This window comes from Canis lupus, chromosome 15 (genome assembly GCF_011100685.1).
Source record: "Canis lupus familiaris isolate Mischka breed German Shepherd chromosome 15, alternate assembly UU_Cfam_GSD_1.0, whole genome shotgun sequence".
Classification (NCBI taxonomy): Eukaryota; Metazoa; Chordata; class Mammalia; order Carnivora; family Canidae; genus Canis; species Canis lupus.
Window position 1 is genome coordinate 34,353,895 of NC_049236.1, and position 27,859 is coordinate 34,381,753.

The 27,859-nt window shown below is 40.1% G+C and overlaps 1 long non-coding RNA gene across 1 annotated transcript; it reads left to right on the forward strand.

The window, feature by feature from the left end:
- LOC111098902 lies at positions 1-27,859 on the forward strand. Its single transcript, XR_005369970.1, has 5 exons — positions 1-77; positions 865-1,038; positions 1,186-1,283; positions 23,390-23,547; positions 27,779-27,859. It is a non-coding gene; the product is annotated as an uncharacterized LOC111098902 (long non-coding RNA).

The window sequence follows — 27,859 nt, forward strand, 5'->3', positions numbered from 1 at the left end:
GAGGAGGTGGCACTTCAACTGGGCTTTTGTGCATTCTGCCCAACTTTTATTTATTTATTTTTTCTTCCCAAGTTTTAGTAAGTTGGTCCCTTTGTGGGACACTAATGCTTATGGACACCAGAATTCCACTTTATTTGATATCCAGTTTGACAAATAGCACTTCTTGCCATGAGTCTACAAGATGCTTCCATGGTGCTGTCTCAAAGCAATTTAGAAGCAAAGGGAATCTTATTTATAGACTAAGTGGCCAGTATTAACCAATTCTGTACATTGAGACAACAAGACATTGAGAAATATGGTTTATCCACAGTGGAATTGGATCGGGCTTCAGATTTTAGAGATCTGAAGGTGTATTTGGGGGTTCTTTGTACCATTCCTACCCCTTAGTTCTTCCTCTGAAAGGCCCACAGATTAAAATTAGATGTTGCTGGCATACAGGGAATGTTTTTAATATAATAACTGCCTGTTTACTTCTAAGAATCATAAACAGAGCTTAGAAGAACAGGGATGTCTATCTTGTTGGCATTTACTGTTTTTGTAGGAAAATTAAAGTATCACAAAGACACAGTTCATTGAGCCAGTTAAGCCTTGTTTGTTAAAATTATGCAAAATATATGGCAATAATTCTGAAAGCTAGTATTAATTCAAAACATAGGCCATGAAATCCAGGTTTGAGCACTTAAGAAGAAAAAAATAGACCCAACGTCTTGATAATATTTATATGTCTTCATTTCATTTTCACATTCTGTCTCTGGCCAGTGCTGTTTTTAGTGTCAGGTTACATTCCTAATGGAGAATATTTGTGGAAAATATTTGCCCCCATTTGTACATTGAAATTTTAACACCCAAAGTTGATTGTCTCAGGAGGTGGAGCTTTCGGAGGTGCTTGGGTCGCCGAGGTGGAGCCTTCATGAAGAGACCCCACAGAGATTCCCAGCTCTTTCCTCTAAGCGAGGATACCCCAACTTTGAATCAGAAGAGATTCTAGAACATGACCATGCTGGTGCCTTGCTCTTGAACTTCCCAGCTTCCAGAATTGTGAGCAGTAAGGTTTTGTTGTTTATAAGCTACCCAGTCTGTGCTTTTTTGTTATAGCAGCACAAACTGAGACAATATCAAATGGATTAGATCAAATAATTATTCTTTCTTTTGGTGCCACATGACCGACTCCTTGTCAGTTTCTAGGAGATTATTTCATCAGGACTTTGCTGATACCACAGTCTTTGGCATGACTTACCAGCTCATTGCTGATCCCAGGAAAAGACTGAGTGCCTACAAATGAAGTAAGTAAGTCCATTCATAGACTCATTGTGAACTTAGTGCCTCTGGCTGTCATGGCCAAGAATGAGGGGCAGCTGTCTAGGGAATAGTTCTTTGAAGGCTCAGAGTATCTGTGATAGGTGGTGGTTCTTACTCATTTAGGGGGTATAGATCCCTTTAAGAATGTGAGAAGGCTGTGGAATCTGCAGGAAGAATGAAGGCTTCTTTGTGGCATCATTCTTTTAAAAAATGCACATGTATACACCCACGCACACAACACTTGGCATTTAATTTTTAGGAGAGTCCCACTACATCTGAATCGAGTTCACTCACCCCAAGAACCTGAAGTCTGTAGGGTCCCTGGCATCAGACTTCATCAGCATCTAGGCCTAATTAGTCACATTTTGGTTTTGTAGAGTATTTAGAAGACTTGTGTTTAACAGAATGAAGCTAAATGTTTCTGTGGATTTCACTAGCATGTAATTCCTGGTATGAAGGGCTAACCATGTTATTGGAAGAAAGGTGAAACCATTTGTCTAAACCCTGATCTTTATATAGCAGGTCACAGATCTTCTGCCCTATGGGAAGGCAGGCAGGTGGTTATCATGGACCCACCTCTTGGGAAGGTGAGAGCTTGCAGACATGCAATGTATGACAATCTCTAGGTTCTAAGAGCTTTCTGTCTCCACCCCATCTCTTTAGAACCAGGGATCCTAGACAGAAGAGGACTGAGACTTTTGTGTCCAGTATATTGGGAATAATTGATATCAGTGTGAAATTATATAGAGTCTCATCTACTTTATATACTGGGAAATTATTTCCGACAGTATCTTTTTGTCCAGCCATCTGCTTGAATCAAGTTTCTGCCAGCCTCTGGAAGAAGTAATTATCCCTGCTCTGAAACTGAACTCCATGCTGGCTTTCTGCTGAGGGAGTGGACCCTTTGGTTGTCTGTTTTCTATTGTCAAGAGTTCTTTTGTCACTTACTATTGTCAGCTGCTGATTTTCCAACAAACACTATCTTTGAAGCTAAAAATAAACCCTCCCAACACAAGTCCTCTCTTTATGATAGTGTGAAAGCAAAATAGGACGGTCAGTTGTGGGTATAATTTTATTCTGGCTATTGCAATAGAGTGAACATTTATTAAGGAGAAATATCTCAAAGAAAAAGAAGGAGGCCTGAGTTTTATAGAGGCAAGTAAATAGGGGGTCATCCACAAGTCTTATGGGAATCATGAGGAAGGGTAGAGGTGGATCTTATCTCAGAATTTGGGAAGGCTGAGTTGTCCTTTGTGGTGGTTAGCTATTTTTTGGAACCCAAAAGGGTGGGGGGATTTCTCAACCATCACTGCTTTCAGAGAGCACAAAGTTCAGACAAAGTTCAAAGTTGTCAGAAGTCATATCTTTTTAAGAGCCTAAAGCAAATTTGGAAGAAAAAATTGTTTTTGTAAGGTTTGGGGATGAGGTAAAATCAAAATTCTGGCATCTTGACTGCCTGTTCTATAAAAGACACTTAAGCTATCTCCTTATTTAATTTGGGTAAAGGAAAATGAATGGCCTACATGACCAAAGCAAAAAAAAATTTTTAACAAAAAAAAAAAAAAAAAAGGAAACAAAGCTATTATGATTTTGCTAGAGACACACAGAACCCATGGAGCAATTTTCAATTGCACCAATCATGGCAACTCTGTGACTTAACAAAAATTCATTCAACATATATTTTTTTTAGCACCTGCTATATGCCAGGCATGTATAGAGATGCTGAGCATACAGCAGTTAATGTACCAGTCCAAAACTTCCCCCTCATGGAACTCCTTACTATGGAGAAAAAGAATGCACAAAGGTACAGTGAGAGCCAGAGGAAGGAGCAGTACGGTTTTTAAAAAGGTTGGTCAGAGGTTTCCATAAGAAGATGGCAGGAGTAAAAGCCTGAGGAAGTGAGGGAGGGAGCCATGCTGAGGCCTGAGGGAACCTTTTAGGTGGAGAGAAAAGCATAATGTGAAGGCCTGAGATGGGCACTTGCCAGATGTTTTCAAGAAATAGCAAGGAGGTCAGAGTGGCTTGAGTGCAGTGGGCAAGAGGGCATATAGTAGGGGCGGAGGCCAGAGAGTCGTGGGAAGCCGAGAATAGACAGTCTGATAGGCCATTGTAATCACATTGGCTTTCACGTAGGTTGACATGGGAAGCCACCGGTTGGCTTTTGGTAGAGGCATAATATTGTCTATTTTTCAAAGGATCACTCTAGGTAACATTTTAAGAGGGCTGAGGGTTACTGCAGGGTTACTGACAACTGCATTCTTGAGAAGATGGGAGCTCAGATCAAGATGGTCATGGTGAAGTGTAGTGAATGTGTGATATGCTGCTGGGCTCCCCTTCAGGAATGAAAGATCTATTCCTCCAGCAGCTGGGAGGTCTCCAGCTCATGGCCTATGGCTGTCAGCCCTCTTAGAATTGCCTGCTCTGAAGACAGCCATGGTGCCCAATGGCATTCCCCCTTCCCAGGGCAGCCTGCATCCAGTGGCCTGTCAGTAAGGGGTAGAAATGCCTGGCCCCTCACCTCAGTTCAAGACAATCCCCAAGGGTTGTTCCAGCTCAGAACTCCATGTGGAATCAGTGAAGGCCTTCGCTGTGACCAGGTCACAGCCTAACTTTTCCTTCCACCCAAGCCTGTTTGCTTCCCTTCGTCAGGCATTGTTGATCCCAGGGACACTCCCTAGTAACCTTCCGGCCCACTTAGCTCCATCTCAGAATCAGCCTCCAGAGGGACACAACCTGTGACATGCAGAAGGGTAGTGGTGGTCAGGTTCTGAGTATATTTTGAAGGTAGAGCCAAGTGGATTTGCTGATGGACTGGATGTGATGTTAAAAGAAAAAAAATAGGATGGAATCACTATTAACTGATATGAGATATGTGATAATCACTATTAACTGATATGAGAAAGACTATGGGAAAGACAGGGGCTTGGGGGGCTGGTGAGGAAGGTAGGGAATATAATAGAAATATAAATAAATAAAAAGATTCATGTAGGTAAACGGTCAAATTCCATTTCCAGGAGGACATTCTTAACTCTGACTTTGAATACTCCCAACATTAGACAGTTTTAGATAGCCTCTACTGTAGTAGACATTTCATTTAATTTGGGGAATGTGAGAGCAATTAAATATAGAAAGTGTGAATACATATTTTCAACCATTACACAATGGTTGCTAATTCATGGAGACAGAGAAAGTCTAAGTAGTTTTAGAAGGGAACAAAGCCAGCTATTGGCACATCCACCAGGATATGTATCAAGACTTGTTTTTTTTTTTTCTATAAGGCCCTTATAATTCATAAAACAGTAACAGGCTTCCCATGAGAAGTTGGAAAGAAGTAAAACTGCTTACACACTGTATATATCACACACCCAGACAATAATCCCAAAGCAACATGGTAGTAATCACAATGACATGACACCACCTTGTACAGATACAACTCTCGGACAATTCTAGTAAAAAGAAAGTCTTCTGTAGGGCACAGTAGATGGAACATGAATCTTGAACTAGGGCTTGACAGAGTCTGGAGGAGCTGGAAAGGCTAGGGAGGGGTTTTTCTAGAGGAAGGAGGAATGTGAGAGAAGGCCCAGAGGTGAGGCTAGATAAGACAGAGACTAGGAGCAGTTGTGATAAGGCTGCCTCCCAGGAAGATTTCATCAATTGGGTAAAGCGGGGCAAGTCAGCGAACTATTAAAACCAGGCAAAGAGTTTGGATTTCTCCTTTTTGGTCACCAAGGGAATGGAAGAAATTTTCTTAAAACGTCTGTTAAGGTGCCAACACACATTGTGAATCTCCAAGATGGAAATGGGCAGTATTTCCCAAACTTATTTGACATTGGAAGCTTTTTTTCCACAATACCACCTGTTACCATCTTTGGGAAGATTTATTCTCCAGGTACATTGAGGCAGACAACACCCAAACATGGAGTGTGCTGAGAAAACCGTTGGCTCAAAGCTGCCAAGAGTAAAAATAACCAAGATTTGTAAAGGGCAGGGACAGTATCTTGGGTGGTGTACAAACAACAATAATTTATTCTCACCCTCTTACTATTCATCCTCACTGTTCACAGCACTTTATGGTCACTTGGAAAGAGATTTGTGGTTCTCTGGGACCTTCTTTTCCTGCCTTGCTGATTGATAAGCCTGTCACATTTTGTAATCGGATGATCCCAGTGTTCTTGCAAGATGCCTTCCTGGCTTGCTGCCTCCTCGATAGGTTGTACTGCCTGTTCTCCAGCAGGCAGTGGGCACTTTCTCTGGTCATTGTCAGATGCCAGGTGGTACCTGTCAGACAAGCAGGAAGGAACTGCCCTTGCCCCATAACAGCAGCCCCAAGCCAGAAGGCTCTGTCGACAGCCCCAGGCCTTCATTGTCTGTCCCCACTCTTGCCAGGGCTTCCCATGTGTTTGCTGTCTTCCCGCTCAGGTTCTCATTTGCTTACTCTGGTGCCTCTCACTGTAAGCCACTTGGAAATTGAACTTGACTTTTTCTTCTCCTCCTCTTATATTTTAGAAATATCTGAAAATAGCTGTTTTTTTCCCTCTCTTGTTTTGTTTCTAATGGAGCCTCCAGCAAGTCTTTAGAAGTAGTTCCCACTGGGGGGTGGTACCACACACACACACACACACACACACACACACACCAGCCCTTTACCATGTGGCATTTGGAAGTGTTTGGGGGCATTTTGAGGGGCTCGTCCCATGTTTGGGGGGTACTCTTGCCTTTTTGTGAGTGGGGGCTGCACATAGTAAGCATTCAGCAGTGTGGGAGGTCACCCTACACAATGAACAGCTGCCTTGCCCCAATTGCCAGTGATGTCCCCAATGAGAATCCCTGTATGTTTCCCAAACTGTGGTCATTTGAGGCCACTTTGATAATTTTTAGTATCAAATTACCACCTGTGCCATTATTAGTTTATTTTTTTATTTTTAAAATATTTCATTTATTTATTCACAAGAGACCCAGATAGAGAGGCAGAGACATAGACAGAGGGAGAAGCAGGCTCCATGCAGGGAGCCAGATGTGAGACTTGATCCCGGGACTCCAGGATCTCACCCTGGGTCGAAGGCAGATGCTCAACGGCTGAGCCACCCAGGCATCCCGTCATTATTGGTTTAATATTTTTTCTTTGACTTAACTTACTTAAAAAAAAAAATCTTTCAGCAATAGTATGTTTGAAATAATGGGTCGATGTTTATATGTTTTACAGTACACATAGAAATAAATACCCAACACCTCATACAAAAGATTCTTCGTCGGTGATACGCATATGAAGTTTGGGAAATACTGGGTCCTTTTTACACCTGTTGGGTTTTTGACGGGAGCATTATCCGGACGCCCTACTCTCCTCTGAACTATGAAGGTTTAAACAAGTGCAAGTGATGGACTCCTTAGTATGGACCTTATAAGGGCAAGGGCCACATCCCATGCTTAGCATTCCATATAGATCATTTCTTTTATATAAGGAAGAAGTCTGTTCCACTGGCAAGATAAACCCAAGCATTCTTGACCTACGTCTGCTATCTCTTTGCTGGATGAAAAGTCCTAGGATAAAAGTGAGGCTTACTTGGCATTTGCCTCCTTGGATTGTCAGCTCCCTGAGGGCAGACCTGCATCTTGTGACTCCACCTATCCTAATGCAAAGTCTGGCACAAACTTCATGATTCATGAGTCTTAGTGAATGAATGAAAATGTGAACAAATGAATGTATGCTTACCTGTCACCACTAGACAAACAATGAGGCACTGAAAATGTTACCGTCACTGAGTAAAAAAGTCCCGTGTACATGTTCCTTGGGCAAGTTCTGTGATTTCTCTGCTTTAGTTTCATCACCCCTGAAATAGGGATAATATAGTACCAACCTCACAGCACTGACATGAGGAGTCACTGAGAACGGATTTGTGAAGTGCTTAGAGCAGTGTCAGGCATAGAATAAATGTTATAGAAATATTCGATGGCCAACAAATGGTATCTATCTTGTACTTACTTAGGTTTCCAGTATTTGTGGAAATAAAGAATCAGGGTGGCCTGGGTGGCTCAGTGGTTTAGCGCCGTCTTCAGCCCAGGGCGTGATCCTGACGATCCGGGATCGAGTCCCATGTCAGGCTCCCTGCATGGAGCCTGCTTCTCCCTCTGCCTGTGCCTGTGCCTCTCTCTCTCTCTCTCTCTCTCTCATGAATAAATAATCTTAAAAAATAAAATCAACAAATGCGGGGTCACAACGTTTCTACACTTCACATCCTGGATGCTGAGCAGTTCCCAAGGGCAGTACAGATACTGAAGCAGAGCATCCCAGGCCCTGGTGAGGGGTCCTGCTGCAGTCCTGAGCACAGAAAGAACTCTCTGGAACAGGTGACCAGGGTGATGTGCCCCTTATCCCTACCTCATTACAGGTTGCACAGAAGCTGTGTCCTGGTCTTTGCTTAAGGCAATGCTAGAACATATCCAATTAACTAAATTCTTGCTCTGGCTCAATGGACACATTCTGCAGGAACACCACATTCACATACATTGAGCCCAGAGTGTGGAAGGGGAGACAAAGGAGAGGAAGCAGTGTGCTGACAGAGCTTCTATGATGAACTAGACACAGGGAAGGTGGTCCCAAGTGTTGTGTGTCACTTCATCCTCTGACAACCTTGAGAGCCAGGATTTTAGCCTTACTTCCCTTATTTTACAGGTCAGAAACCTGGTGCTCCAAGCAATTACCTAACCCGGCCAAGGTCATTCACTAAAATAGATAGCAGTACCAAAACTTTGAACTCAGGCCCATCTGAGTTATTTTTTTTAATAAACCCCTGGGGTACAGCTGAGGCTTCAGAATGGCCAGGTCAGCCTCATACTAAAATGTTTCCAGCCCACCTGCTGAATCTTTAGTGTCAGCACCCTTCTCCCCTCCTTATTACAGAGATTAAGTGAGCAATGTTCATGAAATAGGTGTGCTTTAACAGCTCCCGCTGCGACAGCCATCAAATCACGTGATGTAGCAGCAAAGTGAGGTTGCAGTTACCACTCATGGGATTTCATCAAAAGCCAAGATAATCCTAGCTGAGACAGTCTGCAGGCAGGGCACGGCTTGAGTGTGAATAGAGCATTTGTGTCATTGGCTGAAGGAAAAGTACTCTATTCATAACCTTCTCCTGATAGCCTTTTGCATGAAAAAATGTAGGAAAAGCCAGCTTCTCAGCAAGAAGGGGCCTGTTCCCGTTCTCTGAGCATGGGGATTCCACATTACATTCCTGGCAACCCTGCTTTTAGATAAATGGTTTAAATTTTCTTTCTCCCACAATTATGGGGACAGTACTAAGGAGTTGTCTTAGTAACTGAGTGTACTGGGGAGTATTCTGACTTGATCTAGCTGAATGAAATCTGAGTTCCTCCTTGACTTCACTAAAGAACCTCTTTGCTCTCTGTTCTCACCCCAAAGCCTTCCTTCTGCCTCTAGGAGGTAGACTCCAAAACTCCATCCAAAGTGAAATGTCATTCATCTACTCTACCTTCTGAGGACTAATCCTCTTGACCCTTATAGCTGTGACTGCATCGGGCCTTCCAAACAGCTTATTTGCTTGAATCCCCACAGGATTGAGAAATGACCTATCATCTAAATTTGTTAATTCCAGCAAAGGTTATGTGAAGTTTGATATTGGTCAATCTAAAGTTTGGGCTCCATGTAACCATCTGAGGCATTCCCTTCCTGGTCCCATTCACCGTGAACTAAACAGATCTCCAAGCACGGTGGCCTCCCTTGCAGTGCAGGGCTTGCTCAGGCAGTAATGGCCCCAGTATTCAAGACTCATGGTGAGTGCTTCAGGCACAAACCCATGTGTATGCGTCTTTACCTCTCCAGTCTCCAGGCATAGTTGGCATCTCTAAGAACCTCTTCCCTCCCATGTCCAGGCTGTTGGCGTCCCACATCAAGGCACCACAGTTTCCTCTTCTTCAGGCTCTACATCTCACATGCCACCTCAAACTTTCCTGCTCTTACTTGGTTCTTTCATTCATTCACTCATTCATTCATTCAACAAGCTCTGTTTTGTAGTACCTATGACATGCCAAGCACTGGGGAGGGATAGGATAGTGAACTAAACAAGCATACATCCTCTCCTCATGGAGCTTACAATCTAGTGAAAAGTTACAACAAATGATAAGAAGGAAAAGATCAGTGAGCTATGGGAGCATACTGGAAGGAGGCCCACTCTCACCTGGAGGGCAGAAGGTTCCTGTGAGGATGCTCTGATTGCCTACTCTCTGCCTCACTTACCTCAGGCCTGGTCCTGGAGTTCCCTCATAAGTTAGCCTTCCATTTTGATGGCTCAGTTGGACCATTTATTTTGCTTTCAAGTTTTTCTCTCCAAGATGCCACCTCTCAGTAATGCCCCTTTATTCTATGAACAATAGCCAAAGATGACAGGGTAAAGGCTATCAAAGATTTTTTTACAAATGCTGGTCAGTGACTATAGAAATGAGGAGAAAGAAGTTGACATGAGACACAACAGCTTGTGGCCTGGAAACATTACTATAAATTCAAAGTGCTAGTTCTACAGCACTGGTAATGAGGTGCCATTTCCTCTGCCCTGGCCCTTCACCATACTCAGGTAGGATATACTGTGCCAGGCTCTACATCCAGGTCCCCAATATTCTAAGAGGTGATATCATATAATATTATTTCATTTGCCTTTAGTTTGTATAGGACTTAGCCTAAGAGTGTTGTTTTATTTTTTCACTAATTCAAAATAAATATTTAAGCCAATGTGTCAGGTGCTATGCAAGTGCATTGGAGGGGGTTATGGTGACAAGACATGAATAGCACCTTGTTCAATGCAGCTCATCACCATTGTCACCAAATTAAATGAACATATCAGGACATCAGTGGAGGAGCTGCTACACTGAAGGGGTGTCATATTGAGGCCAATTCAATGGCCCAAACTTTACAAAAGCCACAATCAATGCTGCCAGCATAGGGTGTTGGCAGGAACTCCAGAACTTTCCACCTGCTTTTCAGTCACTTGTTATTTCATTTTTACTTTCATTGAAGTAATGTGATTCTATAAATAGTCAAATAATCTTATGCAACTGAGTACAAAGAACATCTCTTGACCATCCACTTCCCTCATTTAAAAGTCCACCAGGATAACTACTTCAATTTATTTAGCATTTCATTATAGATTTACCATATCTCCTAATAGCTGCTACCCCTTGATTTTTTTTATGGCAATTATATTGAGATATAATTCATGTACCATGAAATTCACCCTTTTAAATAATTATGCAATTCATTGATTTTTTAGTATATTCACAGAGTTATGCCACCATCATCACTATGTAATTTTAGAACATTTTCAATACCTGAAAAGAAGCACTGAACACATTAACAGTCACTCCCTATTCCCTCTGCCCCTAGTCTCAAAAACCACTAATCCATTTCTCTATGGATTTGCCTATTGTGCACATTTCATATAATGGAATCATGCAATATGTGGTCTTTGTGTCTGGCTTCTTTCACTTAGAGTAATGTTTTCAGAGGTCATTCATGTTGTAGCATATTTATTCCTTTTTGTAGTTGAGTGATATTCCATTGTAAGGATATATCATTTTTTATTTATCCATTCAATATTTGATGGATGTTTGGGTTATTTCTATTTTTTGGCAATTGTGAAAAAAGCTGTTACAAACATCTGTATACAGGTTTTTGTGTGGACATGTTTTTATTTCTGTTAGGTTCATACCTAAGAGTGGAATTGCCAGCCACTGATTTTTCAAGCTTTGGGCATTATCTACTGGCTTCTCACTGTGGAGTCACTGTGAAGACATCTTACCTTCCAATACTACCTCTCTCCCATATACACACTTCCTATCTTTCAGTCTCCCAATGTTTATAGCATAATTTTGATTGGATTAGTATTAACATGATAATATAAATGTTAAAATATGTTTCATTTTCCTTAGGGAACTTTTGGTTTTACCTGGAGTTATTTGTCTTATTTTCTATGTATTTATCACCAATTCATCCTTAAACTCACCCTCAGGAGCTTCAGCTCTTCTCAGATATTCATATGCATTAGGCATTCTATCAATTTCATCATCCCAGCTTTCTCTGAGTCTTCTGACTTGCTCTAATCTAGATTAGTTGTTCTTTAGACCTGTAGCATGGCTGTTATCCTGACATTTCCCTTTAATAATATGTAGGGGATTTCTTTCATGTCTCTCTTGTGTTAGGTTCCTTTTGTCATAGATCGTTTATCGTTTTCTTTCTTGTTTCACTCCCGTATTTTTGTGGAATAGGTCCTCCAGTTGCATCCTGAGAACATTACATAGTGAGTATATTGTTTCAGAACTTGCCTATCTGAAAAGGCCTTATATTATTTAATTATTGCTATTTTTTTTATTTTAATTTTTGCTACTTTCAATTGATATAATTCTATAACATTCACTTTTTTTCTGCAGAACTTTTCTAGTTTCCATGTTTGCTATTGAATGATCAAAGCCATTCTGATTATTTTGTCAGAATCTAACCAGTATTTTACTCTCTAAAAGCTTTTAGAATTTTCTCTTTGACCCAGTATTCTTCAATTTAAGGAAATGATGTATTTTGACTAATAAACCTTATTCATTTTGCTGGACACTTGATGGGCTCTTTTTATTTGACAGTAGCATTCAGTTCTAAGAATTTTTCTTGAACTATTTCTTTAGTGATTTGATTTCCTCCATTTTCTTAGTATTTTTTCCTCTTTCTATGATGTACATTATTTGGATATTGAACTTCCTGATTTTGTTCTTAAATGTTCTGATTTCTTCCCTCCTATTTTCTGTCATTTTGTTATCCTTTAGAAATTTTTGTCAAATTTTTCTTCCAAAATTTTTATTTTATTTTTTAAATTAAATTTTTTTTTTTTTTTACTTTTTAGAGAGAGAGTGAAAGAGTGCTGGGGGGAGGGTAAAGGAAGAGCGGGAGAATCTCGAGGCAGGACTCTGTCTTGCAGCCCTGAGATCATGACCTAAACCCGAAATCGAGAGTCTGATGCTCAACCAACTGAGCCACAGGTACTCAAATTTTTTTTACAACTTTTTAATTGGATTTTTAGTTTATGCTATATTTTTACATTTCTAAGACTTCTTTTGTTTTATGAGTGTACCTTTTAAAACATCATTCTACTACTTCATATTTTAAATATATCTTTTTAGTTCTCTGATAAGTTTCCATCTTATTATTTAATTTGTTTTCTTCAAATTTATTTGGTATTTTTGTTTTAAATCTCTGTTTTTCACATTTGAGGCTTCCTTCAAATGTGTGGTGATCCTTGGGTATTCATTTACATTTAAAATTGGGGCACTAAAAAGCTTAATGACATTGTGAGCGGACCACAGATCACATGTTGAGAGATCAGACTGGGCTGCTTAAATGGATAACCCTAGTGTCAGTATCTTTAGATCTTTCCTTTGGCTTGTCAGATGGCTTTTTGGAGAACTGTCTTATATCCTGCACAGTATTATGGGAACCAAGTGATGGAAGAGGGCTAGGAGCTATAGGGGAGGGTCTTAATATTTAGTATTTTTAACACTTCTATTTTCAAAATTGTTACATTCCTCAACTGTGCCATGTGTCCCCCATCTCAGAGACCTATTTTACTCTCTCCAGGGTATAAACCCCATTTTTTGCTGAGGTAGAAAGAGAGGGAGTCACCTGGCTGCACAAAGTAATGAAAAGAATTTTTGCTTGGGAGAGGGGTGTGTCTAGCCCTTAAATTTCTGTCCTCCCCTTTATCCGCAAATTACAAACTCCTATTGCTTGTAATTCTTGATACTTTTGGCTTCTATATAGGAAAATGGGCTACTTTTTAGCTTGCTTACTTAGGAATTAGCTTTCCTGGGTCTGTTAGGTAGGTTATCTTTCCTCCTGTTTTTTTAACTTATGTTTTCTAGCTATCATTTCCCCTCCAATTCTCTGTTTCTCTTGAGTTTATATCTTTTTAAGATGTACCTTTATGTCAGTTAGTGGGAATCCAGAGAAAGTACAGGAAAATGTGATTGTTTAGTTTTCTAATTTTAAAGGGCTTTGTACTCTTCCTTTACATGTATTTTACTGAGAAAATGCCCCAGTATGTAATTTGCTCTCTTAATGATTAATTTTTAAAGGTAAGGAGGACAAGGAAGCTACAGCAGTAATTTTGAAGGCATATTAAAGCATTTCTTACTGACAAAGTTGGCAAAACTGTTGCGGGTTAAAATGAAATCGCAGTGACCTTAGTTCACAAAGACAAAGCTATTTTAAATTTTGAGGCATGAAGTAAATTGTGAAAGTAAATGAGGGACTGTGAAGGGAATGAGGTCAATTGTGAATATTCATGGTGGAGCAGCATTGGGGAATAAAGCTCTGGACCAGGTTGGACTGGGAATGATGTTTTACAGGCATTCAGAGGAAGCACGTCTGGAAGATCCAATTTGTTTTTGAGGGTAGCCCAGAAGCTAGCACTGATTGTCCTATTCAAAGGAAAGGCAAGACTGAGAACTGATGTTGGAAAATTGGATGAGGCAATAGCTCAGAATCAAGATTGAGAACAGAAAAAGAGGGCTAGATACTTCCCCTTTTGTGAAGTGCCATATGCATAGTTAATATTATGGGAGAGATTTAAAAGATTAATAATGTCCAATGTTTTTAAAAAGTCATAAAGAAACAAGCATTCTCATATACTGTTGGAGAGTATATATTGATATAGCCTTTATTAGAGAACAATTGGTAATTATATGTTAAAATTTTAAATGTGAATTTACTTTGATTTATCAATTCCACTCCTAAGATAGTGACTCTGTAGGAAAGACCAAAAAATTAATGTATAAAGATGTTTATTACATCATTGCTTGTAATAGAGAAAGCTAGAAAATGACCAAAATGCACATCAGTAGAGGATTGTTTAAATTCATAATGTTGAAGACCTGCATTGAGCTCTTGTGGTTCATTCTTCATAAAGAGTAGCATTCAAAAGAAAGTAATTTAGTGTCTTTCAAAGAACATTGAAAGAGGTCTAACTCATAACTCATAGTTTCATTTAAGTTTATTCTTGTTATATGGCCTTATAGTTGAATACTTAGAGCACCATATGTCACGCAAAATAAGGTCAGTTAATATATATTGGCACCTAACAATATCTGAAATATGTTATTCTATTTTAAAAGTCTTATAGAATATATGGCATGATCTATTTTATGTTTGAAAGATTATAAAGGTTTCCAGTTTCAAGTATTGGCACAGTGGTTTGGATCAGACCAAACCTCTCACTGATAATAATTATAAACTCTGCTTATCAATCTACTTCAAGGCACTAGAGAAGGACTGCAAACAGACATAAAGTAGAGGAGATACAGTCCACATTTAACTGGCTTCCCCCCCTCCCTGCCCCACAGACATGGAGCAGTCTGTAGGACACAGACTTACTGGACTAAAGAGTTAGAGGACTGAGTACAAGGATGCCAGAGCAATAGTAAATTAAAGGGGGAAGGGAAATCCCAGAAGGTTAGGAATAATAGTGGGGGAGCCCCCAGATCTATGTACAAAATCTTCTCAGAACCTTGGCTGACTCTTCAACTGCAAATCCTCAGGGCAAGACTCCGAGGAGCATAGTAGAAAAGAAGAGCTGGACTGTTGAAAGAACTGAGCAGAGATATCATCAGCTGCCTGGTGCTGGGGAGACTAAGTTTGAAGTTAAAGCCTACCAAATTAGAGGGGCTAGAGAAATGTCTCTTGCATTCCTAGAATATGCCAGAAGCATCATGCTTCGAGACCGCATCCTAGAACTATGAGCTATATCCTAGGACTAAGGGCAAAAAATAAAGTATAATTCATTTAATAAAACCTAGAAACAAACCTGCAAAGGATTAAGATTACCCACAGGACATTTAGCTGCTTCCTGGAACAAAACCCAATATTCACCAGAGGAAGATAACAGAATTTAGAGTTCCCACAATGTATCATTTACAATGTCCAGTATACAATAAAAACTACCAGACATACAAAGAAGCAGAAAAATATGCCCCATAATAAATAGATTTCCAAAACCCCCAGAAAACAAAAGGAGACCCACAGACAACAGAATTGTTGGAATTAGCATAAAAAGATTTTAAAGTTACTATTATAAATATGTTAAAGAATTTACAGGAAAAAAAATGGATATAATTTGTGAACACATGGAGATTTAAGAAAGATATGAAATGCTAAAAAGGGAGGAACCGTATGGAAATCATAAAACTGAAAAGTACAATATCTGAAATAATAAAATACAATACTGAAAAATTATTGGATGGGATTAATAGTGTGAATATCACAGAAGAAAAGATCAGGGAACTTGGAGAAAAGTCAACAAAAATCACCAAACAGAAGGAGAAAAAATTGAATAAAAAACCCCACTAACCTTAGAAAGAGAGGAGAGAATTAATGGGGCAAAGAATATTTAAGGAAATTTTGGCTGAAATTTTTCTAAGAAGCCCAGTAAACCCCAAGCAGAAAAAAACAGAAAGAAATCCATTATCAAGGCACATTATTGTTAAATGGCTAAAAACTGAGGATAAAGCAAAATATCTTCAAAAGAGCCATCATATGTATGAGACTGTAGAAAGAATAACGGAAGGTTGTTCACCAGCAATGATGAATGGGGTGGGGGTGGAGGCAGGAATTCCTAGACCTTCTCTCCAGGAAAACAATTTAACTTAAGAAAATACCTTTTTAAATACATCATTCCAAGTCTCTGGGAATTGTCCCAAGGGCAAAAAGCATACAGCAAATAGAGAAATATTTATTCAAGAAAATCTACTAAATCTTGGCAAGAACAGCAAGAGTCTGTGGCACTTGAGCCACCACAGCTTCATTACCCCATCTCTCCCCAGACCTGCTCATGGAAGCTTTACGGTGGACATGTGCCACTAAGATGGGAGGCCCCCTTCCGTGAGCTTCCAGTCTGGGGCTCTGGCTTCACCCTTGGAAGGCGGCAGACTGCCAGCTTTTCAAAAATCCTCCTCAGCCCCATGTTGCTAGAGTTCTATTCCAGACAGGTATGGCAGAGAAAACCAAGTCTTGCTTCCTCCATCTAGACCCCCACTGATAGTGCTTAACCGACTGAGCCACCCAGTAGCCCAGGCCTGTTGTTTTTACTGTCATAGGCATTTGTCAGAATTCATTGAACTGTAACAATTAAGATCTGTGCATTGCTGTATCAGTTTTTTAAATTAGAAGGGAAAAAAAGTCATTAGTATCGCACTGAATTTGTTGATTTACCTGAAGATATTTGCATTTTACAGTACTGAATCTTCCTAGCCAAGAAAGTGGTATTCTACGCAGGTATTGCTAGTGGCCTCCCATTATCCATCCTCTCTCTCCTTCCTCCTTTGAAACAGAACTCTGATTTTCAGCTCAACCTACATTGCCATAAAGAATAAAAGGCTAAATTTCCAGCTTCTCTTGCTCTAAGTATGAGCATGGGACAAAGATCTGGCTAATGAGATGTAAGTGAAGTATTGAATGGGATCTGAGGGTTCTCCTTAAAAGATGTTACCTCAGTTGTGAGTGTCCACTTGCCCTTGCTACTCTCTGGAATATGGAAATGATGGGTGGAATTCTAGCAGCTCTTTTGCACTATCTGATGACTTGAAGAAGGTCATTCAGGCCTCAAGATGACAGAACAGAAAGTTAGGAGACAACAGAACAGAAGAACACTGTTCCTCTTATACCAGTCCTGAACTATCTATTAGGCTTATTTTATGTAAGAAACAACTCCTTTTGTTCAAGCCACTGTTGCTTTGAGTTTTCCTATTATATACAAGCAAACTTGATACAAATCTTCCTATTTATTTTTAAGCCTTCTTATATGAAATAGTTATTTATTCATTTATCCATCTATCTATCTATCTAGAAGTCATTTTTGTTCATGAAATATATGCCCGTTAAAGTTCATTTAAGTTTAAATCACACCACTTATAGCCTTTCTTGTTCTTTCAATCATGTATATACTGTAAAGCCTTCTGAGTGGAGGGAAAGTAATTCTATATATCTAGCAGCTAATGGTGTTTCAACTGGAGAAATGACTTTAATTTAGTTGTAACTGAAAAGCTCCAGAAAGCTTTTTACTTCCATTCTGGTATGTATTCTGAATCCTTGCACATGTGAAATGTCTTTACTTTGCCTACTCACTTAAAAGCCAACATAGCTGGTAGATTCAAAATCCTATTTCTTTAAAGTGTGTAGGCATTCCATTGTTGTCCAGTATTCAATAGTAAAAATGGAATGTTTATTACCAATCTAACCCTGTGTCCTTATAGGAAAGTATTTCCACCCTTTCCCACCATTGAATGCTAAGGATTTTCTCTTTTATGTTTGCATTCAGAAATATTGGTGGAGTATAGCTGTGTGCCTCTCCTTTCAGTATTCTTGCTGACACAGCAGGACCAGAATTGTTGTTGTTGTGTTTTTTTTTTTTTTTTTAATTTAACCTTAAGAACTTGAGTATTTATTTAGCCTGGGTGAATATTTTTCTATTAATGGCTTCCTATCATCCTGTCTATGATGTCTTAAATTCCTATTAAACAGGTTTTATTTCCCCCCCCTTTGGGATTTTCTGTATTTTGTTTTCCTCATAATTTCTTTCTCTGACTTTTTGCTTTATATTCTGGGGGAAATATCTTGATTTGATCTTCCAAATCATGAGTTCTCTTTTCAGTAACCATTCTGTAATTAATCCCTGGCATTCAGTTTTATGATTTATTAATCAAATTTTTAATTGTTTAGATGTCTCTATTTTTCTCTGATGGCTACTTTTCCTATGGTAGCTTACTCTTATTTTACGTTGCAGTATCCATTGTATCTCAGATACTTAATAAAATATTTTCACAGTTGTCTTAGGCTTCCTGCATTTGCTCTTTCCTCAGAGGTTAGTTTGTCACTGATTCAGTTTTTAGGCCTCAGGTTTGGTCCAAAAATCTGGTGATTCTGGGTTTTTCATTTTCATATACAAATTGATCAGTATTGATAACTAGTTTCATTTTCTGGGCAATTGTCGAGGTTACCTTCCAATATCCCTTGCTAGGCCTGCCCTCCAAATGTGACGACTGATGGTGGCCAATGTGCTGTGCTCTAAGGTTAATGGGAAGGGGGGATAGGCCAGCACGTTGATGGCACTTCTCAAATAAGCAAGTAGGGAAAGTTACCCCCCCATCTCACTTGGAACACATCAGGAGATTTCACATCTGGTCCAAGTTGCCTTTCCTTAACTAAGGAGTCCCTTATGAGTCCCTATGGCTGGTCCTTTACTCAAGGGCCTGGGGCATGCACCATAACTAGCTCTTCTCTGTGCACCTTGGGGTGGGGGGCAAGTTCCAGCTAAGCATCCCACAATAGACTTCTATCCTCGCCTGCTGACCTTGAACTTACTATTATCTTAAAACCATATAGTCGTATTTAAGTCACTGTTGAATACCTGCTCTGTGCCAGGAGCTATACAAAGGAGAGACAACACAGTCATGACTAAGGCTGATGATCATTTGTCCTGAGGAAGCTTATAGGCTATTTCCCATCCAGCAGCCCCCTTCTTCAGTTATGTTTCTGAGCAATCTGGTATTTTTGTTAGTCTGCTACCACCCAGAAACTCTTCCATTTCTACTCAGCCAGCATTTTCTAGGGAATGCCTAGGACTTAGTCTTATTTTATGTGTCTTAGTTTGCTGGGATTTGGGAGGAAGGAGAAGTAGTCATTTTGGCTCAGTCCACCATCCTAAACTAGTCACCTTTCTACAAGTGGAGGAGGGATGGCTAGTAGAGTTGAGATACTCTGTGACCAAGGAGCAAAGTAGATAGTTTCCACGTTCCATAGAAAGGCTTTGAATAGAGTTATTTTTTCACTGTGTCTGGCTCTGGCATTGGGGCCTCTGGAGATTGGAGGAAGAAGTTACAGAGTTCTCATCAGATTCTAATGTTAGGAAGCAAGCCTAGGGGTGAAACTGTGCAACTTGATGTCTAACATCCTTCATGATCACCTTAACAACTGTGACTTTAAAAATATGGTTGAGAATGCACCACTTTTAGAGCACAAGAACAGAAAAGCATCTGATCCCCCTAAGATCCCTTATATATCCCTGACCACCTTTCTCCCAAGCTATGCTTCGAAAGAAGAAGCTTTTCCCAATACTCTACAAATTTTGTTTTATTCTCTGATATCTGGAGACCAGCCAGGCATGTGGAGTCTTTAGGTCTCCTTTGGGACCCAGATCTCTTTATGCCTTTCAATTACTCTGTAGCTTTTATAGAAAACTCTATTTTCAGAGTCAGTATTGATTCTAGTTGACCTCTGTTGATAAGTCCCCTCTCTCTTACTGGTTTCAGTAGATTTGTTTTTGTTAGAACCAAACTGAATAATAGGCTACTTTCCCGGAAATAAGGACAAGAACCTTACTAGGTGACTTGTTTAGCCACTCTTAGGCAAACACCAAATTGAATATTTAGCAATTTCTGTTTTGAAGCTGGGGGGAGGGGGAAAGGGCCCAAGGAAGCTAACTCCCAGTTCCAAGAAAGTATAAACATTATTCATGCACTTTATCTTAGATGATTATCATTTTAACCAATTGCTGCATGGTCAACATCAGATACCTCTTACCACATGGAGGTGACAAAGTCAATCCATTGGCCTGTCTGCCCCAAAGCAACAGAGATCTTGTCTTCTGGTGATGATTTAAGGAAGCCCAAGTCATCCTTGCAAAGAGGAAGTGAAAAAGGATTCAAACAGCACTTTTTTGGCAGCAACAATGGCTCTGTGGCTGTTCTCTTTTAACAGAGAAAACATCGGGATCCCTGGGTGGCGCAGCGGTTTGGCGCCTGCCTTTGGCCCAGGGCGCGATCCTGGAGACCCGGGATCGAATCCCACGTCGGGCTCCCTGCATGGAGCCTGCTTCTCCCTCTGCCTATGTCTCTGCCTCTCTCTCTCTCTGTGACTATCATAAATAAATAAAAATTAAAAAAAAAATAAATTTAAAAAAAAAAAAACAGAGAAAACATCATGGCTGATAAATATGTCAGAGCTCTTTAGAGACAGTGTCCCATCTTATGTGTGTTCTGCAGTGCTCAAAAAAAGGGAAGCTGGTCTTTTGTGGCTCCCAAAAAGGAGTGTTTTTCTTCTCCTCTTTTTGTTTGTTGCACATCTAAATCCCAGAATCATCTAGGAAGAGGAAGAAGGTGAAGACTTTGAAAAGGATTGAATCTCTCATTACTAAAGTAATATGGCACTCCACATATACAGATGCTGGCATGTAAGGAACAGAAGGTACTATTTGTCTTACTGGATCATAATTTAGATATTTGACTTATGTAGAGAAGCCTTGTATTGTAGCCAATATGTATTACATAAAGTTACCCCTGACACTAATCCTCAAAAACTGGATAAATGGAACTGTGCTCTGGAAATGCTCTGACAAAATGGCTCTCTAGGAGATCTCCCAGGAAGATAAGAGAACACTTTACCATATACCAAAGAAATAGTATATTATATGTACACATACATACCTAAATTTTCATATAGAGGTTTCACTGTTTTCAGAATTTTCTTAGATTCATCATGAATATAATGTTTATTTATATCTCTTCCTTCCTGTTTTTATTCTTAATCCATCTCTAAAATAAATTTGGCACTTTTCTGAATTAAAGATTTTTAACTTTATGGTATCCACATGTAAATCAACTGATTGACTTGAGAAGACTGCTTTGTCTTTGGGGGAAGGGGAAGGAGTACACAGAAATATAGGAGGAGATTTCTTGGGCCTTTGGCTCAATGTTAGCTCAATTCTGAGAATCTAGATTTAGGAGACAAACAAAATGTTGGACTGGCCCCTGTGGTTTCCCCTCCATCTTCTCACTTCTTAGAGGTCTACTCAGTCTTTAGAATTAACATCTGTCAATCTCAGGAGACTATATAATTAAGTAAAAACAGACCCAAGTGGCAACAGCAAGGGACTTGGAATTAATACATCTTGGCAGCCAAAATATTTAGCTTAGTAAGTATAATTTGATTAACATTGGATATAATTTAATTAGGCTTATGGATAAAGAAGGGAAACAATAAAGTTCTCTATTGTGAAGAAGGGATTAACTCTAGGATACAGACTAGAACTAAAAGCATGAGGCCAAATTTGGAGACAGAGTGGAAACCCTTATTTAAGTTCAGGAGATTTCTTGTCTTTTACTTGCACCCACAGACTTCTTCAGTGATCTTTAATGTCTACAAAATCCAGTATGGATTGCTACATTTGACTTTTACTGAAAAACATTCAAACTTTACACTTTTGAATTAAAATATGAATGTTAGGGGAATCTGGGTGGCTTAGTTGGTTAAATGTCTGACTCTTGATTTTGGTTCAGGTTATGATCTCAGGGTTGTGAGATCGAGCCCCGTGTTGGGCTCTGTGCTGAGCATGGAGCCTGTTTGAGATTCTCACTCTCCCGATACCTCTGCCCTCCCCTCTCAAAAAACAATAATAATAAAATAAAATGTGATATGATGAGATAAATAAAAATGTTATTCAGCCTAATGGAGAAGGAAATTCTGGCCTTTGTGACAACATGGTTGGACCTGGAGGACCTGATGCTAAGCAAAATAAGCCAATCACAGAAGGACAAATACTGTGTGATTCCACTTATATAATGTCTCTAAAGTAGTCAAATTCATAGAAGCAGAGAATATAATAGTGGTTTGCAGGGGCCAGAGGGAGGGGGAAATGAGTTGTTTTTCAATGGGTATAAAGTCTCAGTTATACTAGATGAATCAATTCTAGGGATCTACTGTATTTATGGCATTATGCACTTCAAAATCTGTTAGGAGGGTAGATATCATGATAAGTGTTCTTATCATAAAAACAAACAAAACAACAACAACCACAAAGGGACAGAAGAAGGCTTTGGGAGGTGTGTTGGATGTGTCTAGGACCTTGACTGTGATGATGGTATCATGTGTGTTTACATAGGTCCAAACTCACCAAAATGCACACCTTAAATATGTGCACTTCTTTATATAGAAATTATATATCAATAAAATTGTTAAAAAAAATTGATACTTGGGGCATTCTAGATGGTTCAGTTGGTTTAGTGTCTGACTCTTGGTTTCAGCTCAGGTCATGATCTTGCGGTCCTGGAATCAAGGACTCTGGGTCAGGGTCTGCACTCAGTGGGGATTCTGCTTGAGATTCTCTCCCTCTCCCTCTGCTCCACCCCCTGCTCATGCTCTCTCTCTCTCTCTAAAGAAAATAAATAAATCTTTTTAAAAAAATGGACACTTGAACAAAAGGAAAAATAAATAAAATATTAGGTATTGCTATAAACTAAATTTCCTTCCATTCTTTATTCAAAAAACATTTATTGAGAGCCTACCATATGCCCGGTACTGTGTTAGGCACTAAGGATTCAGATACAAGGAAGAAATGTCCATCCCTGGCTTCAAGGAGCCAGGGAAATTCAGATAAGCATTCAAATAAAGCTAATGAAATATAATGGATGCTACTTGCCATGGGTCATGGGGGCAGAAAAAGAAGAGGAGTAAGTCCTAAGAAGGAATCACAGAGGCCTCTTCATAGGGCTTCTCAAGACATGGTAGCGGCTTTCCACAGAGCAAATGATCCGAGAGAGAGAGAGAGAGCAACCAAGACAGAAGCCAGGGGGTTCTTTATAACTAGTTCAAAAGTTACATACCATCACTTATGCCATATTCTATTGGTCACATAGATCAACCTTGGTACAAGGTGAGAGGGAACTATAAAAGAAGTAGGAGCTCACTGAGGACTGTCATGGAGACTGGCTACCACAGTTCTCTAGAAAGAGATAGGCAGAGAACATGAATCAAATAAGAAAGTATTGCTTTTTATTAATCAAGCCATCAACCAATAATGCCCATTACAGGTATTGATTTAAAATGAATAGAAGCACATGGCTTAGACCTTGAAGCCTAACAGAACCTCTTACTCCTTCCTGAATCTAAATTTTGGGATCTTAGTACCCTCTAGAAGGATGTCTGGGGTAAAGATACAAAATGACAGAGAAAAATAATATGACTAGTAATTTGACTAATCTCTCTGGGCATTTACAGAGAGGAGGCAAAGAGGAAGAAAGAGGGCTGAGTCCACATGCCTACCCAGCTGCATAAAATAACAAAGAAAGAGAACAACCCTGCCCTGGTTCCAGACTCCAACCACTCAAATTAGCAAGTCCTCTTCCCTTGGGTTGGGGTCAGGAGGCTAAGAAGAGGTAAGATGACAAGAAGGAAGGAATTGAAAATTCCCTTTTCCTATACTGAAGGTAATGTTGTTCTCTCATTCATATGCGGAAATTGAAATGTGGAAAGATTAACTGAAATTTCATGCAGCCTATTTCCAAGAAGTTGTGAAAGAAGATCCCAACTTTTAAATTCAGCCATAGTGGTCATATTGGGTCCAAGATACCATATTGAACTTGTGATGTACTCCATTTTTTTAAAAAGCATTTCTTCTGTATCATAGGTATTTGGGTTATACCTTAAAGTAACCAAAGATACACATTCAAGAAATAGAAACATAGGAGGGAACCTGGAATGTCATTTATTGCTACCTGTTTTTTGTAGAAGGAAGGAAATTGACATCTCAAGAGTTAATAGTTGGGAATGTGGCTTAGGTCTTTTTCATTCCCAGTCTGGTGCCTTTTCCTCTATGGCACTATGAAGAGGTTCCTGAATATATGCTTCCTCTGAGACTGGTCCCTCATCTCCAGCTGTGCAAGAGGGGAGCAGAGTATGGTAGAAAGAGTTCTGATCTTGGAATCAGAATCCTCAGGTTAAGTACCAGCTGCATTTTAAGTATGCATGATCTAAGCACACTCTCCTTAGTTTCTTCTTCTGAAAAACAGGTAGAGCAATATTTGCCAACCTGTTAGGATGGTTGTAGGGATGAAAGGAGATATGATTTATGAGAGATCTCTGTAGCATATAGATGCTAGGCAAAGGTTAGGAATCAGTATTTGGGAATCTAAATCTATAAGGTGTCCAACTGCTAAGCTAAAATGGCCATGCCCCAGGCTTCTTACATTTCACTGCCCCTAGAATTTTTTTTGACTCTCCATCCTGAGGCGTTGCATCCGCTCTTTCTTGCATGATTTTGTCTCCACTGATGGTGGTCCAGCTGAATTCTGGACCCAGTGTTTAAATACTGAGAGAAGTCAGTGATTCGGTTTGCTATGTGGGATGAGGTTTTCCCCTCTCCACAACCACAAGAAGGAGTAGAGCATGTGAGTACTACTTCGGAAGGAAAAAAGCAAAAAATCTTATCACTTAATAGGGGGCTTAAAAGCTTTAGCTTCTTGGGTGAGTATGGATATTGAGACAGACTGGCAAGTGCTCCTGCTAACAGTAGAGATTTATTATCATAGAAAATTATTTCAGTCCACAGAGATTCCATAGGGACCAGTGTATGGTCATGGTTATAATTAATAGCAGAACTGTTTGGGAAGGACATTAGCGTTTATGCAGTGCTTCCCACACTCAAGGCAGAGAGTAAGGAGCGAGACTGGCATCATTCTTGTTTTCCAGAGGAGAAAGATAAAGTTCAGAGAGGTTAGATAGTTGGTCCAAGGTCACAAGCTTATAAATGTGGAGTTAAGACTTGAATCCAGGTCTTTGCACTTCCTATAGTCTCACACCAGGGAGGATGCAAAGCATTTTGAATCTATTATTTACCTATGTTTGAAATAAGATATGAGTGGAGGAACACAATAACTGAGATAGCTTAACCAATTGCCCAGAGTTTGGAAACGTCAGGTAAAAGGGAGGTCAAAACACTGATTAAAAATTAAAAGTAAAAGCTTCACGCTTCTCCTGCCCCTTGACACCAAACACAGATACACTTCTAATGACAGCTCTTTTTCTGACATTGTCACCAGGGGGAGATTTCAACTTCAGGGCCATTGATGAGTGGAGGGTATGGAAACAACAAAACACAGAGGACTTAAAACAAGGGTTTGAAGCCACTCAGGAAGTTCTCAAATACAGGGATTTATTTTGGTTCACAGCTTTTAAAAAAAAAAAATCCAAATTATGTGGACTTCTAGGAAGCAGGGAAGTTAGCAAATTGCCAAGGCATTAATAGTCAGTTCTTGGTACTGTGAGAGCACAGTCTGACTTGTATGTCTGACTGAAATATTTTCCTTAGCAAGCATAGTCTTTCGTGGTAGTATTCTTTTTTTTTTTTAATTTTTATTTATTTATGATAGTCACAGAGAGAGAGAGAGAGAGAGAGGCAGAGACTCAGGCAGAGGGAGAAGCAGGCTCCACGCACCGGGAGCCCGACGTGGGATTCGATCCCGGGTCTCCAGGATCGCGCCCTGGGCCAAAGGCAGGCGCTAAACCGCTGCACCACCCAGGGTTCCCTCGTGGTAGTATTCTTAATGTTTGTGCTAAAAGGTGACTCATGCTTTTGGTAGTCTGTTCACTTCAGTCAGAAAAATAAGAATTTATTGAGCACATACTGTGTGCCTGGCTGGTTATGATCTAGGTTCAAGGGATAAAAATGTAAACAGAATAGAATACATGCTAACTTTCATGAAGTTTGCAGCCTGATGGGAAAAGCAGCTAAGTCAACAACAAGGAACTGTAACATGTGCATTAGAATAGGAGTTAATATGAAAGTGGGACAAGGTGCTGTGGAAATGCAATAGGGAGAATAGGGAGGTATCTAACTCAGTCTTGGAAAGTCAGTGAAACCTTCCTGGATAAAGTGCCATCTAAGCTGAGGTCCAAAGGATGAATAGGAGTTAGTGGGAATAGATTAGTCAGGGCTCACAAGAGAAACAGAATATATGTATATTTGTTATAAGAATTATATATTTTTTAAATATATAATTTATATATAAAATAAGAATTGGCTCACATAATTATGGAGGCCAAGAATAAAGTTATGGAGAACCAGGAAAGCTGGTGGTATAATTCATTCTGAGTCCAAAGGCTTGAGAACCAGGGGAGCCAAAGGTATAGTCCCAACTCAAGCAGACAGCAAATTCATCCTTCCTTCACTTTTTTGTTCTATTCGGACACTCAATGAATTGGAGAAGGGAGATCTTTACTCACTCTGCTGATTCAATAGATCATTTCTTCCAGAAACACTCTCACAAGTATACCCAGAAGTACTGTTTTACCAGTTATCTGGGCATCCCTTAGCCGGAAGGGATGTTTAAAGGTGACACATAAAATTGACCATCACGGGGGGTATATATTTAGCAGATGGAGAAACTATGTGCAAAGGGGTGGAGGTGGAGTGTGGATTGTGTTTGGGGAACTGAAAGAGATGTAGTTTGGCTGTAGTGCTGAGACCAGAGGTGGCTGGAGATATGAGCGGGTGCTAACCTTGCATACCATGGTCAAGAGTTAGCACTTTATCCTAAGAAAAATGGGAAACCATCAAAGGGATTTAAGCATGACATAAGATGATCATACTATGTTCTAGGATAATAATCATTCTGTGTGCATGTATTTTGGAAAGATCTATTTGGTGATTTGGAATATGAGACACAGGATGGGGGACAAGACCAGAAGCAGGGTAACCAATAGGTGGTAATTGTAGTCATCCAGGTCAGAGATGGGAGGGTCTAGTTCAGGGTCACACCATTAGAGCTAGAGAGAAGTAGATTGAAGAGCTCCTTACATTGATTGACCATGAGGAATGAGGTAGGAAGCAGTCAAGGATGGTTCCCAAATTTCTGGGAAGTATGGATGGGGATGCCAGCTCCTGAGCTAGAATGCTGCTGAAGGAGCAGGTTTCAGAGAGATGTGGAGGAGCTTCCTTTGGGGAGTTGCCGGAAGCCTGTATGGGATGCCTAAGTGGAGCTGTTCTATATAGAGTAAGAACTATGGGTTGGAATCTCAGGAGAGAAATCTGAACAGTTTCTGGATTTCTTTGAGTCATTGGCAAATGAATGGTAGTCGAAGCCAAGGCTACAATCACATTGTTAAGTCCAGCTTCAGCAGTCCTGTCTTCAGAGAAGGTCGAGAAACTCCCACCTTCTCTTGGTTTGCCCTTATCAGAGCATATACATGCAATTCAGACAGACGTCCATTCTCAAGTCACTTTATGTGTTTACAGTAGTCTCCCTGTGTCCCTAGGACTACTGGGTAAGTTATGTAGAGAGATGCAACGCACACTTTATATGTGTCCAAGGTCCTGAAGCTCCAAACTGTGGCAGAGCTCAGCTCTGGTTCCTCTCTGTGCTCTTCCCACTACACCCAACTGCTTTCAGGTCACCCTTCCCGAAACTCTCTAAAGAATACACTCAATTCCCAGACAGCCATGATGGCCTGAAATTCATGACAACCCATGAAGGGCTTCCCCTAAGAGAAACACGGGGACAGCCTCTCCCAGGCTCCTGTGTCCTTACCCCACCCCCCTTATCCTCACTGTAGCACTCCCTATCCTGCGTTTGGCTTCAGCAGTTTCAGACTGCCCCTCTCTACCCTCAGCAGGTCTTGGCTCCGTGGCTCCTGGTTTCTAGACACATGGCCGACCATTCACTGGTTATAAGAGGCAGCCCGACCAGCACC